The following is a 15,000-nucleotide window of genomic DNA, read 5'->3' as shown; positions in this document are numbered from 1 at the left end:
GTGTATCATCTGTGTGTATCGTGTGTGTGTGTATCGTGTGTGTGTATCGTGTGTGTGTGTGTGTATCGTGTGTGTACCGTATGTGTGTATTGTGTGTGTGTGTGTGTGTGTATCATGTGTGTGTATTGTGTGTGTGTATCGTGTGTGTGTGTGTGTGTGTGTGTGTATGTGTGTGTGTGTGTGTGTGTGTATCATATGTGTACCGTGTGTGTGTGTGTGTGTGTGTGTGTATCGTGTGTGTGCAGACCTGAGGCTGCTGGGGCAGATGTCATGTGAGACTTGCATGGCGCCCCTAGCTGGGTAATGACGGTTTGATCCATGTGAGGGCGCTGGCAGTGGGATGGACACTGAGTTGTTGGGTTTTACACACAACTCTGAACTGTTGGGTTTTTATGTGTTTTCCTAAATGTTGGTTTTAAACCCTCAAACCTCACTGAACACGTTTTGACTGAAGAGCCCTGCTGGCAGCGCGGGGTTTCCTGCCCCACATCTTCAGGGGTTCATGTATAGGTCCCTGAGGTTCCTCACATCTAAAAGAGACAGAGAGGGAGAAGTTAAAATTCTGAAATGCCACATCCATTCACTTTCAAAAATAAATTACTCAGCGACTGGGGGACGTGGCGGTCTCTTCTGCTGCCTGCCAACATGAGAATCGCCGGTTCGAATCCCCGTGTTACCTCCGGCTTGGTCAGGCGTCCCTACAGACACAATCAGCCGTGTCTGCGGGTGGGAAGCCGGATGTGGGTATGTGTCCTGGTCGCTGCACTAGCGCCTCCTCTGGTCGGTCGGGGCGCCTGTTCGGGGGGGAGGAGGGAGTAGCATGTTCCTCCCACGTGCCACGTCCCCCTGGTGAAACTCTTCACTGTCAGGTGAAAAGAAGCGGCTGGTGACTCCACATGTATGGGAGGAGGCATGTGGTAGTCTGCAGCCTCCCCGGATCAGCAGAGACGGGACGGCTCGGAAGAGTGGGGTAGATGGCCAAGTACAATGGGGGAGAAAAGGGGTGAAAAATCCAAAATAAATAAATAATTACGTTGATAAATTACTCGTTAAAAAACTGACCAACCGCAAGAAGCCAAAACAAATTGTAATATTTAGGAGATAACAGGTCATCTAAATGTTTACGTGGTGAAACACTGTACTTTTCTGAAGGGGAGTTTGGGAGAGAACAAGAGATGATTTCTCTTTTGAAGTCATTACGTAACAAGTCTGCTGCCACACCGGACCAGCGCCTCCCTGCAACTGAAACATGACGGTGACCCGGCGATGACCCCAGCTTGAGGGGTCGTGTGCTCTGCAGAGTGTGTGTGTGTGTGTGTGTGTGTGTGTGTGTGTTTACGTGGTGTCATGGAGTCATTGGTCCAGACCTGAATCAATAAGGGTCACACAGAGACAGGGTTGCCCATAACCCGGTGGAGGTTTCTAAAGGGTTGGTGGGTGGCAGCTGAGGCCTTCTGACGAAGCGCTGCCAGCAGTCGAACCCCTCCCACAGCCCTCAGTGGGACAAGTCGAACCCCTCCCACAGCCCTCAGTGGGACAACTCGAACCCCTCCCACAGCCCTCAGTGGGACAAGTCGAACCCCTCCCACAGCCCTCAGTGGGACAACTCGAACCCCTCCCACAGCCCTCAGTGGGACAAGTCGAACCCCTCCCACAGCCCTCAGTGGGACAAGTCGAATCCCTCCCACAGCCCTCAGTGGGACAAGCTGAACCCCTCCCACAGCCCTCAGTGGCACAAGCTGAACCCCTCTCACAGCCCTCAGTGGGACAAGTCGAACCCCTCTCACAGCCCTCAGTGGGACAAGTCGAACCCCTCCCACAGCCCTCAGTGGGACAAGTCGAACCCCTCCCACAGCCCTCAGTGGGACAAGCTGAACCCCTCCCACAGCCCTCAGTGGCACAAGCTGAACCCCTCTCACAGCCCTCAGTGGGACAAGTCGAACCCCTCTCACAGCCCTCAGTGGGACAAGTCGAACCCCTCCCACGGCCCTCAGTGGGACAAGTCGAACCCCTCCCACAGCCCTCAGTGGGACAAGTCGAACCCCTCTCACAGCCCTCAGTGGGACAAGTCGAACCCCTCTCACAGCCCTCAGTGGGACAAGTCGAACCCCTCCCACGGCCCTCAGTGGGACAAGTCGAACCCCTCCCACAGCCCTCAGTGGGACAAGTCGAACCCCTCTCACAGCCCTCAGTGGGACAAAGCGAACCCCTCCCACAGCCCTCAGTGGGACAAGTGGAACCCCTCCCACGGCCCTCAGTGGGACAAGTCGAACCCCTCCCACAGCCCTCGGTTGGACAAGCCGACCCCCCCCTCCCACAGCCCTCGGTGGCACAAGCTGAACCCCTCCCACAGCCCTCAGTGGGACAAGTCGAACCCCTCCCACAGCCCTCGGTTGGACAAGCCGACCCCCCCCCCCCACAGCTCTCAGTCGGACAAGCCAAACCCCTCTCACAGCCCTGGTGTGTTCTCACCTTGTGTGGGTAGGTTGTAGGTTGTAGGTTGTGGTGTGTTCTCACCTTGTGTGGGTAGGTGGTAGGTTGTGGTGTGTTCTCACCTTGTGTGGGTAGGTGGTAGGTTGTGGTTTGTTCCTACCTTGTGTGGGTAGGTGGTAGGTTGTGCTTTGTTCTCACCTTGTGTGGGTAGGTGGTAGGTTGTGGTGTGTTCTTACCTTGTGTGGGTAGGTGGTGGGTTGTGGTGTGTTCCTACCTTGTGTGGGTAGGTGGTGGGTTGTGGTGTGTTCTTACCTTGTGTGGGTAGGTGGTAGGTTGTGCTTTGTTCTCACCTTGTGTGGGTAGGTGGTAGGTTGTGGTGTGTTCCTACCTTGTGTGGGTAGGTGGTGGGTTGTGGTGTGTTCCTACCTTGTGTGGGTAGGTGGTAGGTTGTGGTTTGTTCTCACCTTGTGTGGGTAGGTGGTAGGTTGTGGTGTGTTCTTACCTTGTGTGGGTAGGTGGTAGGTTGTGGTTTGTTCTCACCTTGTGTGGGTAGGTGGTAGGTTGTGGTGTGTTCTTACCTTGTGTGGGTAGGTGGTGGGTTGTGGTTTGTTCCTACCTTGTGTGGGTAGGTGGTAGGTTGTGGTTTGTTCCTACCTTGTGTGGGTAGGTGGTAGGTTGTGGTTTGTTCTCACCTTGTGTGGGTAGGTGGTAGATTGTGGTGTGTTCCTACCTTGTGTGGGTAGGTGGTAGATTGTGGTTTGTTCTCACCTTGTGTGGGTAGGTGGTAGGTTGTGGTGTGTTCCTACCTAGTGTGGGTAGGTGGTGGGTTGTGGTTTGTTCGTACCTTGTGTGGGTAGGTGGTGGGTTGTGGTTTGTTCTCACCTTGTGTGGGTAGGTGGTAGGTTGTGGTTAATTCCTACCTTGTGTGGGTAGGTGGTAGGTTGTGGTGTGTTCCTACCTTGTGTGGGTAGGTGGTAGGTTGTGGTTTGTTCCTACGTTGTGTGGGTAGGTGGTAGGTTGTGGTGTGTTCCTACCTTGTGTGGTTAGGTGGTAGGTTGTGGTTAATTCCTACCTTGTGTGGGTAGGTGGTAGGTTGTGGTGTGTTCCTACCTTGTGTGGGTAGGTGGTAGGTTGTGGTTTGTTCCTACGTTGTGTGGGTAGGTGGTAGGTTGTGGTGTGTTCCTACCTTGTGTGGATAGGTGGTGGGTTGTGGTTTGTTCTTACCTTGTGTGGGTAGGTGGTGGGTTGTGGTGTGTTCCTACCTTGTGTGGGTAGGTGGTAGGTTGTGGTATGTTCTTACCTTGTGTGGGTAGGTGGTAGGTTGTGGTTTGTTCCTACCTTGTGTGGGTAGGTGGTGGGTTGTGGTGTGTTCCTACCTTGTGTGGGTAGGTGGTAGGTTGTGGTATGTTCTTACCTTGTGTGGGTAGGTGGTAGGTTGTGGTTTGTTCCTACCTTGTGTGGGTAGGTGGTAGGTTGTGGTTTGTTCTCACCTTGTGTGGGTAGGTGGTGGGTTGTGGTGTGTTCCTACCTTGTGTGGGTAGGTGGTAGGTTGTGGCTTGTTCCTACCTTGTGTGGGTGGGTGGTAGGTTGTGGTTTGTTCTTAACCTCACACAGTATCAGGTCAAGGCCAGTAGGAGGTGTGGTTCAAGGAGAGCCTCGCCTTGCACACTTATCCCGCTGTTTGCACCACAATCTATCCATGTTCCTGCCCTCTGCTACCTCTGCAGGGCAGAAACCATGTCCCAGCTCAGTAACGATGACCACACACCTTTTTCTTTGGATCTTATCATTCTTTATATTTGACGGAGCAGTGCCGTATCGTTGGTACTCGTCCTTATCGTGAATCTGTTCAGAAAGCCCCAGAAGGAGTACAAGTTCGGCGGCACGGTGGCGCAGTGGTTAGCGCGGTCGCTTTACAGCAAGAAGGTCCTGGGTTCGAGCCCCGGGGTAGTCCACCCTTAGGGGTCGTCCCGGGTCGTCCTCTGTGTGGAGTTTGCATGTTCTCCCCGTGTCTGCGTAGGTTTCCTCCGGGGGTCCGGTTTCCTCCCACAGTCCAATGACGTGTAGGTCAGGTGAATAGGCTGTACTACATTGCCCCTCGGTGTGAATGTGTGTATGTGGGCCCTGTGATGGCCTGGCGGCCTGTCCAGGGTGTCTCCCCACCTGCTGCCCGGTGACTGCCGGGACAGGGTCCAGCATCCCCGTGACCCTGAGAGCAGGATAAGGAGTCAGGATAATGGATGGATGGCTCTGAGTTCATGAGTGGTGATGCGATGCTTACTTGTTTTCCTTGGCGGTACCCATGGATGTCAGAACCGCTTAATAATCCAGCACATCAGAGAAAAGCGTGGATATCCCAAAAGGTCCTGTCATTTCCTCTTTCATTAGAGGCCAGCTGCGAGCTAGCTAAATTGCTAGCATTTGTACTGTAGCATAGCATCCGTGTTCCCGTGCCTTTCCTGCTTGAAGGCCACACAGCTCTTGTGCTGGACTTCCAGCGCTGAAACACAAACTCACGAGTTTCCTTCGAAGGAACCGTTTGACGCTCTGGACAGTTTGTTTGGTTGCTTGGACGAAACTGTTGCCAGCTGACTCTGTCAAGGAGACGAAGACCAGACGGCTCCCTGGAGACCTGTTCTGACTGAAGGCCGAAAGTTAAACAGGAGCGGCTTGTTGATGAATACCGCAAGTTGGAGTACCGCTTCCTGTTTCTGCCCAAACCCTTTCACCTTGTGTTTTAGCGGAGGTGGAAACATAAGGTCCGGAAAGTAAAAGTCGTCTATTTGCTCCACACCATTCTTCAGCTGGCTAGATGGTTTGGTACATAAGTGGAGCAAATGCACAATTAGGGCTTTCCGTACCCCGTTTTTACACCTCTGTGTTTTAGATCGAACGGCTGAAGACGTCTCTTTACGCTTGGTGTCATCGAGAACCGAGACAAGAAATGGTTTCCGTTTCTTCATGACACCTTTCCAGTTGACTTCTAAGCATCAGCAAACAGAGAGGGCTTGTTACGAGTAGAGCACGCTGCAAAGGGCATTCTGAAGTACCTGCAAAAAGTTTCAAACACACCTGAGGAACCCTCTCTTGTCCACAGGGGGCAAAATTCAGTTTGAGATACGAGACGTTCCTCTGGTGTGGGTCCCACTCAACCGCCTCTTGAGCGCCAGCTGCTTAATTAACAGCCGCCAATGTTATTGACCTTCATGTGACACGCTCAAGAGGCCCGCATCACCCAGACCCTCCCAGAGAGAGGTAATTGCCCTGTAAATATGAAGCGGTTGACGGGGGGAGCTACAAATGGCAGCTACGTGGACATAACCCAGCTTTCTGCCCCGGGGAAAAGAGCCACCTGAATGCCAGTGAGGGGGATGTGAAGGCCTCAGATGAACCTCATGGTACTCCAGGACGTCCCTTTGGTAATGGACTTGTCAAGTGCACCTTGCCTTCCTGTAGACGGAAGCGACAGTAAGTGAAGAGAGGAAAATGAGAAATTACACATCAAGTGTGACGGTCATCCAGTCACGTTCTCACCTGCATGACAGACCGTTGGGGCGAATGGCTGTCCTCAGAGTCGTGTGCAATGGACTGAGACCCATCACAGACTGTAAAGGGAACTAGAAGAACCCCGCTACAATGTAGCGCTTTGGTTCTCCACCCGTCTAAATCTCCCTCCTCTTCATCCTGCCAGCTAACCGCCTTCCCCCTGCCCCTAAACCCCCTCCCACTCCAACTCCCTCCCCCCACATGCTCAGAATCATCTGAAACGCCGAGAAAAGTGGTTTTTAGCCATTTTTAGAAAATGCATATTTTGCATAATTATTATAATTATATTTTAATTTTCTGCTATTTTTCTGGTCCTCTCAGGAACAATACCTACCACCTCCCAAAAAAAATTAGGATCATAAATGCATTTTTGCAAAAATGCATATATTTTGCCTAATGCCAAAACATTTCCAAGTCCCAGAAATTTTTTTTATATAGGTGAAAAAAATCAAAGATGCTCAGAATCACCTGAAATGCCGAGAAAAGTGGTTTTAAGCCATTTTTAGAAAAATGCATATTTTGCATATTTATGCATAATTAATTATGCATAATTTTAATTGTCTGGGATTTTTCCCTTCCTCTCTGAGACAATACCTACCACCTCCAGAAAGAATTAGGATCATAAGTGCTTTAGTTTTCGGTCCCGCTATCTACACTAACACACACACACTAACACCACACACACACACACACACACACACACACACACATAACGAAAATACATGATTAGATGCCAACAGTGACGCGTCTCTTCCAGGTGAACTGAACTCTAATTGAATTGAATTGGCAGTTCTTGTTAGTCACGTGGTTTCCAGGACAGAAACGTCGATGACCACGGACCAAAAACAACAAATGGGACAATGGAAAATGAGCTGTTGTGGGGGGGGGCGGGCCCCGTGGGCCTGGCTGGCTTGCAGAGGGTTGGCTCGCCTCTGGTGACGGGTGGAAACGTCATCGGCCGATCAGTGACTGTCAGCGACTGCGGGCCTATTGGAAGGAGAGGAGCGGTGGCAGAGGGCGGGGCTTGCGGGACAACGAGGAGAAGAACATGGCGGCTGACTAAGGAAGACGGTGAAAGCGTGGGTGAGAAGTTGATGTTTGATCGTGGTAACGTCATCGAAAGGCTAGTGGCTGCAAGACGGAGTTGTGTGAGTTCGAGACACAAGGAAATGGACAACAAGCTGCTGCCGTGTTTGAAGTGAACGGACCGGGCTGCGGTCGGAGCGGCATCGTCAGCGAATGTGCTCGGCAAGTTTGGATGTTTTTCCCCTCCCTGTGAGTATCCCCCCTCCCCTCCCTATGAGTATCCTCCTCCCTTCCCTGTGAGTATTCCCCTCCCCTCCTGTGAGTATTCCCCCCCCTCCTGTGAGTATTCCCCCCCTTTCCTGTGAGTATCCCCCCTTTCCTGTGAGTTTCCCCCCTCCTGTGAGTATTCCCCCCCTTTCCTGTGAGTATCCCCCCTCCTCCCTGTGAGTATCCCCCCTCCTGTGAGTATTCCCCTCCCCTCCCTGTGGCTATCCCCCCCTCCTGTGAGTATTCCCCCCCTCCTGTGAGTATTCCCCCCTTTCCTGTGAGTATTCCCCTCCCCTCCCTGTGAGTATCCCCCCCTCCTGTGAGTATTCCCCTCCCCTCCCTGTGGCTATCCCCCCTCCTGTGAGTATTCCCCTCCCCTCCTGTGAGTATTCCCCCCCTCCTGTGAGTATCCCCCCTCCTGTGAGTATTTCCCCCCTTTCCTGTGAGTATTCCCCCCCTCCTGTGAGTATCCCCCCTCCTGTGAGTATTCCCCTCCCCTCCTGTGAGTATTCCCCCCTCCTGTGAGTATCCCCCCCCCTCCTGTGAGTATTCCCCTCCCCTCCCTGTGAGTATCCCCCCTCCTGTGAGTATTCCCCTCCCCTCCCTGTGAGTATCCCCCCCTCCTGTGAGTATTCCCCCCCTCCTGTGAGTATCCCCCCCCCCCTCCTGTGAGTATTCCCTGCCACTTGGCTTCGTCCACTTTAGCACTGGGCTTAAAGAGCAGGGTAACCAAATTGACAGATTTGCTTCAAAATACTTCATAAATGTGGGAGATGTATTACTGTTGACATGTGTTGAACCGTGTATAGAACTGATTTGCGGAGTTGGACCGTTTTGGGGTGTTTTTCCCGTTTTCCTTTCCTGATTTTTTGGTGGGCTTCCTTGGTGACGTCGCCGTCTTCCTTGCGGCGCCACGCCCCCAGAGTGTGAAACCAGTGGACGCTGCAGATTTTGACACGTTTTTGAAGCTTCGTTTTATATACTTGGCAACATGTTTACTCATACAGAATTGGCTGGGCGGTCACTGATATGTTTTCCTGGGGTACGGGTATCCCAAAACACAGATTTGAGCTCAGTTACCCGCCGCTTTAAGGAGGCATTCGTCTTGGTTGATGCTAGAGCCAACGGGGTGTAGGCACGGAAGTAGACGTGATTGGCTGTTGCCTCGGCCAATAGACGGCGCGGAACATCGAAGCGCACTGACTTGAAACAAACGATGCGCCCTGAAACATTTAGCTAGCTAGCTAGCTTACAGCTGACCTTAACGTCGCCAGGTCGTACTGTCGCTCCTCATCCAGTGGAGAGGACGCTGTTGACGGGTTAAATGAGTAGAAATTTACGAACTATTTGTAGTTTCTTTTTCGTTATTTCTACTGGAAACTAACTGATGTGTTAAGTTTAAACAAATGTGCTATTGTTCCAATTCGTCGGCCCTGTGTGATGGCCTGTGTGATAGCCTGGCGGCCTGTCCAAGATGTCTCCCCGCCTGCCGCCCGATGACTGCTGGGATAGGGGGCTCCAGCATCCCCGCCACCCTGAGAGCAGGATAAGTGGTTCGGATAATGGAACGATGGATGGGTTGTTCCAGTTCACCAATCTACCAACTCTGTCTGCTAGCTAGAGAGAACGTGTGAGAAGCTGTGAGGTGGGTACATATTCACTTAGGCCTTGTACCAGCACACTAAATGCAACACCCCACTACATGGGTGTAGTTTACCCGTTACAGTTGGATGGGGTCTGTAATGTACCTAGGGTAAACATGAAGCATCTACATTTGTAGAGCTGCTGCTTCTGCAGGGAACCGTGCTCACTCCATGCACCGGGGATTGTGGGATACACACTTAGTTTGGAAAGTGGCATGTCTGATCCCTTGGCAGAGGGAAACGTTAGGGAGCAAGGGAGGAGGGGGTCTCGCTTCCCTTGCTTTAATTGAAGATGAAATTCCGTATCATCGGCTGTCGATTGACGTGCAGTTTGAAGGGGTCACCACGTCCGCTTAACTGCCTGAATGATCAGCGATCTGGCCGTCGGACGATCGGATGGATTTCTGGCATATCTGAAATTTTGGTCGGCTGACTGGCAGTTTCAGCGGTATCGCGATCCACTTTCTCACAATTCATTGCGAACCTACCTGAGTGCGCCTGCGCGAGCCAACAATAACAACATGGCGCAGACGAGAGAGCTTGTCCAGTGAACTGAATGTACTGTAACGACCACGGATGCCTAGACTCACTAGCCCTTGGCTAACGGGTTGGACCCATTAGTCGACTTGTTAACGCAGTTGCCCGTGGTGCGGTTGACCCGGGTTCCTGGCTGCCCCCCGAATTCGATACATCTGGTCATAGTTGGGGGCGTGGCGTGGGAGGAGTCGGCGTGGGGGAAACAATCCATACCCCCTGACTGGAAAAGCGCGGTTTTAAACCCCTCATGGCTTATCTAGAGTCACTGCTGCCGCTCGACAGAGCACGATATATAGATAAACTGAGTTATTGGGTCGGATTGTCCACACAGGATACATGACTGGACAAACGACCCAACTGAAGGGCCAGAGATGTCGTTTCCTTTGTTATCTGGTTGAGTCTCCATGTAAGAGACACTTCGCTATGACCTGAGATATGATTACGCAGACTGACTGTAATATCAGTATCCTACGGTCATCCTACGGTCTATCTTGGTATCCTATGTTCATTAACGCTATGATATAAAAGACTAATATGTCTTAGCAGGTTAAGACAAAAATGAGTGAATTCCATGCACAGTTTGGACTGTAGCAGCGACGTCACTCAATGCTGTTAGCCTGTGTTTTGGCGATGTGCTCTATCACACAGGGATGTACTCACACCGCAACCTGAAGGGTTACAGCAGGCCCCTGGAGGCTCACACTTTCTTTACCAGTGGATTTGTGGGGGTGGTATTACATCACAGAATGTCAGGGTGTGACATTTATTTATTTCGCTGCGATGTGAAGCCATCCTGGAGGGTTACTGAAAAGCCTCACCGGACCTGGGTTGCGGGGCAGAGGAACAACGATGGTACGTAGTCCGGGTGAGCCTCGTCTTCGTTTTTTAAGCCTGCAGCAAGACGGCCAACGCAGATCGTGTTTACCTGGGAAGAACTGTGAAGCTAACATCCCTTTTAGTTGTTGTAAAACGTGATGCGAGTAAAGCCCTCGGTTCAGAGCTCAGCAGCCATTCTCTCTGTCCCTCTCTCTCTCCTGACCAACCAAGAGAGCCCCAATAGATACCTTCCCTCATTAAACATCGTGAAACACTTCCCTCATAACACACAGGTGTGCTGCCTCATCCCACACCGGCGGAATGGGGGGGGGCGGGGTCCTGCCCCCCACACACCCCACACCAAAATTAACCCAGCATTCATGCCACTTCTGAAATAACGCTTGGATGAAGCAAAGTTACCTGTTATGAAGTGCCGACTACACACATACACATGTCGAGATGCAGGATCCTGTAAATGTCCTGAGATGTCCTGCCGCCTGATAGCCTGCAGCCACTTCGTTCTCCTTGCCGGTTCCATAAGTTTATTTGGCAGTATATAAGATTTTAGTTCGGGATTTTTACATTTATTTGATGTGCACAACGCTGCGCAACAACTTTTCGGCATGGCAGGGAGCAAAGACTAATAGTAATAATAATGATAATAGTAATAGCAAAGATAAACCACCTCAAAAGGCCTACCCACCTTAACTCGAATGATTTGTCCCCCGCCCCCCCCCCCCACGACATAATGTGATGTTTTGTGGGCGTTCCCATAAACGCCGACTGTATCTGTTGGTGTCAGAAGTGGGATGGTGAGACCGTGAGGCCACCAGAAGCATGTGCGCCCAGTGGCGTGAGGGAGCTGGCATGCTGAAGTGCGGGGACGTGCTTCCCGAAGGTGGGTGGGTGATCAGGTGGGGGGTAGTGTAACGACCGCGGATGACTAGACACCACGGATGACTAGCGCAGTCGCCCGGGCGACCCGGGTTGGTGCCCCGGCTGCAGCGGTTCCCGGCTGCCCCCTGAATTGGCTACGGTATGAAGACCAGATGGATCGATCTCTGGCAACAGTCGCCTGTTATAGCGGCTTAAATAGGGTGTTTTCACGGTAGCCAAATCCGATCTTGACTACAACCTGCACCTTTCTCCTTCCTAGCCTCATTCGCAAACGTGTCTTAAAATGTAAAATAAAACTTCGGAGTGTTTTGGAGGATGTGGCCATATCGTTTGAATAAAAATCTATTGGAATTGACACTGGACAAAAGTGTTAGGAGTTTTCCGTGTAAACCCTCAGCGTGAGCACTCGTGTCGTGGCGTGTCGACGAGCCGTACAGTGTGAGCATAGACCTCGTAGGCTTTGGCTGTGCAGAAGGGGCAGTTTATACACATAGTCCGTTTGTAATGCAGTGTACAAATGGACTGAAGTCGTACAGTGTCTGCCTGGCTTTATGGCTGACAGATGAAGGCCGCTCTCATACACTTTAAAGATAAGTGTGCAGATGAAGCTGAAGGTTGTAATCCCTCTGGCAGTTGGTTCTGCCCGTCTCTGTCTGGGCATGCCAGGACCTCAGGTGTCCCTCTTGTTTGTTTCTCTGTGTGGAACAGAGCAGTGATTGTCAAAGTGGGGTCTGGGGACCCCCCGGGGGTCACTAAGGTAGATTCCTGGGTCTCTAAATCAAAATGAGAATTGCTTTTAAATCTCACTATGATTTAATTTGGGCTAACCACACGTTATTGCGATCGGAGACAGAATCAAAATGACTGTTCTGATAAATGATGTCGCTCTCTCTTTTCTCGCCTGACAATGACAACACAAACCTTTCTGTCCAGTATCCCTGCAGCACTTCCTTATCAAGGTTTTAAAGACGCCTCCGCTAACGAAGCCGGCACTAATATGAAGGAGCGGGCTGTCGAGTCAACAAGCCGTGCACATTACAGCACACGGCAAACAAGAGCTTCCCCGTGCTCATTAGAGACCGCGGGAACAGGCGTCTCCCTCAGGTCGCAGCTCAGCGCAACAGCACAACAGTTGGACGGAGGAGCTTCTGCGCTGTCTGCAGCTAATGAACTCTGAGTGGAGCTGCGGAGGCTAATTGAGCCTTGGGGACGGTCGCCTCTCGACATCAGCATCTCGTCCTGCACGCTGCCCGTGTTAAATGCACCGCGTTAAAGGAGATCCGGACTTCTGCAGGAACGCTTTGGTTGCCACCGAGGTCCACTTCCAGCTTTTATTTCACAGAGCCACATTAACAGCTGATCCTCTCGGCCTTTTGTAGCTCGCTCTTGTTTATCAGTACAAGGTGGCACAGGAATTAAGAAGCAAACGGTTGTGAGGTTTGTTTGTTTTTTTAACGTCTGAGTTATTTTAAGTTGAGAGAAACGTGGCCCCGCCTCAGCTGCAACAAGAAACGCCGACGGTCAGAATGTTGAATAAATGATCATAATGGCCAGACCGTGGCGATAAGTAATGGCCACCGTGGCCGGATGACTGGCAGAAAAGAAAAAGTGGTGCCGATGTGGTGGTGCGTCACGAGCGTCTGAGTAGAGGTTGACAAATGAGTCATAGGACGCTTACAAACCCTTACAACACACTGAGCGGATGGCCTGAAAACATTAACGACTGTCTCATGAGTTTAGATAATCGATGACGGCGTTATTGCAGGAATAATGTGAAAACAAGGTGAAGCGGGGATTCAGAGCTGGTGGTGTTGGTGAAGCTGGAGGTTTACTTAGCTCTGGAACGACTGAGGCCGCCATTTTGACCGTCTCGGATTTTCAAACTTTGAGAACTTTGTGGAAAAAAATGCAGACCTGCCCCCCCCCCCCGAGTGCTCCCGAAATTGCATATATTTGTATTAAAATTGGTTTCAGATCAACTGCAAAATAGCGTTATGATGAGATCTACCTAAAGTGGCCACGGATGGTCGGCCTCGTAGTTTTGAAGTTCCGGTCGTTGTTTGGGACTGTTTCCATATTTATTCTCAGTTCTTTGTTTACATGTCACGTGTCATAGGCCTTGTTGGGTTGGTTAGATTAGCAGCACATGTTTTCTGTTTTGTTTTCCAGGTCATATTTTCACTTTTTCAGTTTTGCTATTCAGGTTAGACCATGTCTCTCTGAAGTTTGAATTGTTTAGAAATGGTATTACAGCTGTTAACATGTTAATGTTGGTGTCAGTCGTTTCTTAACAGACATACTAACACACGTAACGCATTAATATCTCAGCTGGGTATTTATCTTGACACAATATAGAGATTAAAAACCAGCCGTCATTGTGACCGCCCGTGGTCGTTTTAGGGTGGAGTGAAATCCGGGTCGTTGAGTCCTGAAGTCATCCGTGGTCCAGGTCAGCCCCAGTCTGCTGCTGTAGACCGTCTGGCCTGCCGCTGCATGTTATGAGGAAGAGCTTCAGTTTAGATTAAAAAAGGAAGAAGATACCAGATACCACATCCTTATTAATAACGTCCTTATTAATAATTCATATTTTTAAGCCGTCTGCTGATGTTGAGAACACAACTCAACTCAGCGTTCATCTGGACACAACCTGTTCACTCCCTGTGATCTACTTAACGAAGACATGAATTACAAAATGTGTTAAAAACATTCTGTTAAAACGTTAAACGGGTGTTGGGGGAACACCAGCTTCGAAGAGTTACCATGGAAACGCAACACACGTGACGCAGTAGATGGGAGGAGTTAGCGTTTAGCCGCCGTTTTATTCGCCGCTACAGCCGCGGTCAGGCCGGATGGAGCCAGTGCGCCTCCTCCGCGCTCCTGTTGTGCTCCTGATGTTCTCCTGCTGTGCTCCTGGTGCTGACCCAACGCTCCTCTCCTCCCTCCTGCCTGAGCGGGTCTGTAAATAAATAGCAGCGACAACAAATAGAAACGAGGGAGGAGCGCCCGGCGGACCGGCCGCCATATGGGACCTGCTGGTCCACAGTGTTTGGGGTCACAGATGGCCGAATTCCCCCGTCTGCAGGCGGGACGGTCACAAAACCTCTCCGTCCAACCTCATTAGACCTCTTTTTTTTCTTTTTTTTGACCGCTGACTCGGACTCAGATGGGCGAAGCACAACAGCGAGTCATTAACCAAAGTAACGGACAAAAGGAGCTGCATTAAGGGGGAAGTTATTCTGCTGGATGAGGTCTTGTTGGTGCTCCCATGTGGTCCAGGGTTAAAAGCCTGCGCGTCCCGGCACCTCCTTCAATAGCGAGCGGGCGCTTGATCCCCGCTGCATTAGCACTCGGCCTTTATTCTCCTGACACGTGTTATAGATACTCCCCCATTAAAGACAGCTGAGCACCGACGGGATGCGCTGGGACCGTGGAACAATCTGGAGTCCAGCACGGCCGTGTAGTCCTGCTCCTTCCATCCATCAGTCTGGATGTGTTGGCACTGCAAGTGGCGTATGAAGTAATTCTGACTCCATCTCATCGATTTTAACTGTCCCTCTCAAAGGGACATCTTCACAACTGTCTGTCTGTGAGCGAGACGTTAGCGTTAGCGTTCGGGTTGGTACCGCCGCTCGTCTGCTGGACTGCTTCTGGTTCTTCTCTGCGGAGCCTGCAGGCGGCCGGTCCGGTCCAGGGCCCGCTGGGGTGCCGAGACCAGCTCCTCCACACCACGACCACCTCGTCCTCCGCGGGGGGGCATGACCAGAACAGGAAGGCGGGACCGAAGGGGGTTTTCAGGCAGTCTAGGAATGAGGTCTTGCGACGCTTTTGTAAGTCA

Source organism: Lampris incognitus, chromosome 15, assembly GCF_029633865.1.
Source record: "Lampris incognitus isolate fLamInc1 chromosome 15, fLamInc1.hap2, whole genome shotgun sequence".
Lineage (NCBI taxonomy): Eukaryota > Metazoa > Chordata > Actinopteri > Lampriformes > Lampridae > Lampris > Lampris incognitus.
Note: the sequence above shows the minus strand (reverse complement) of the source record.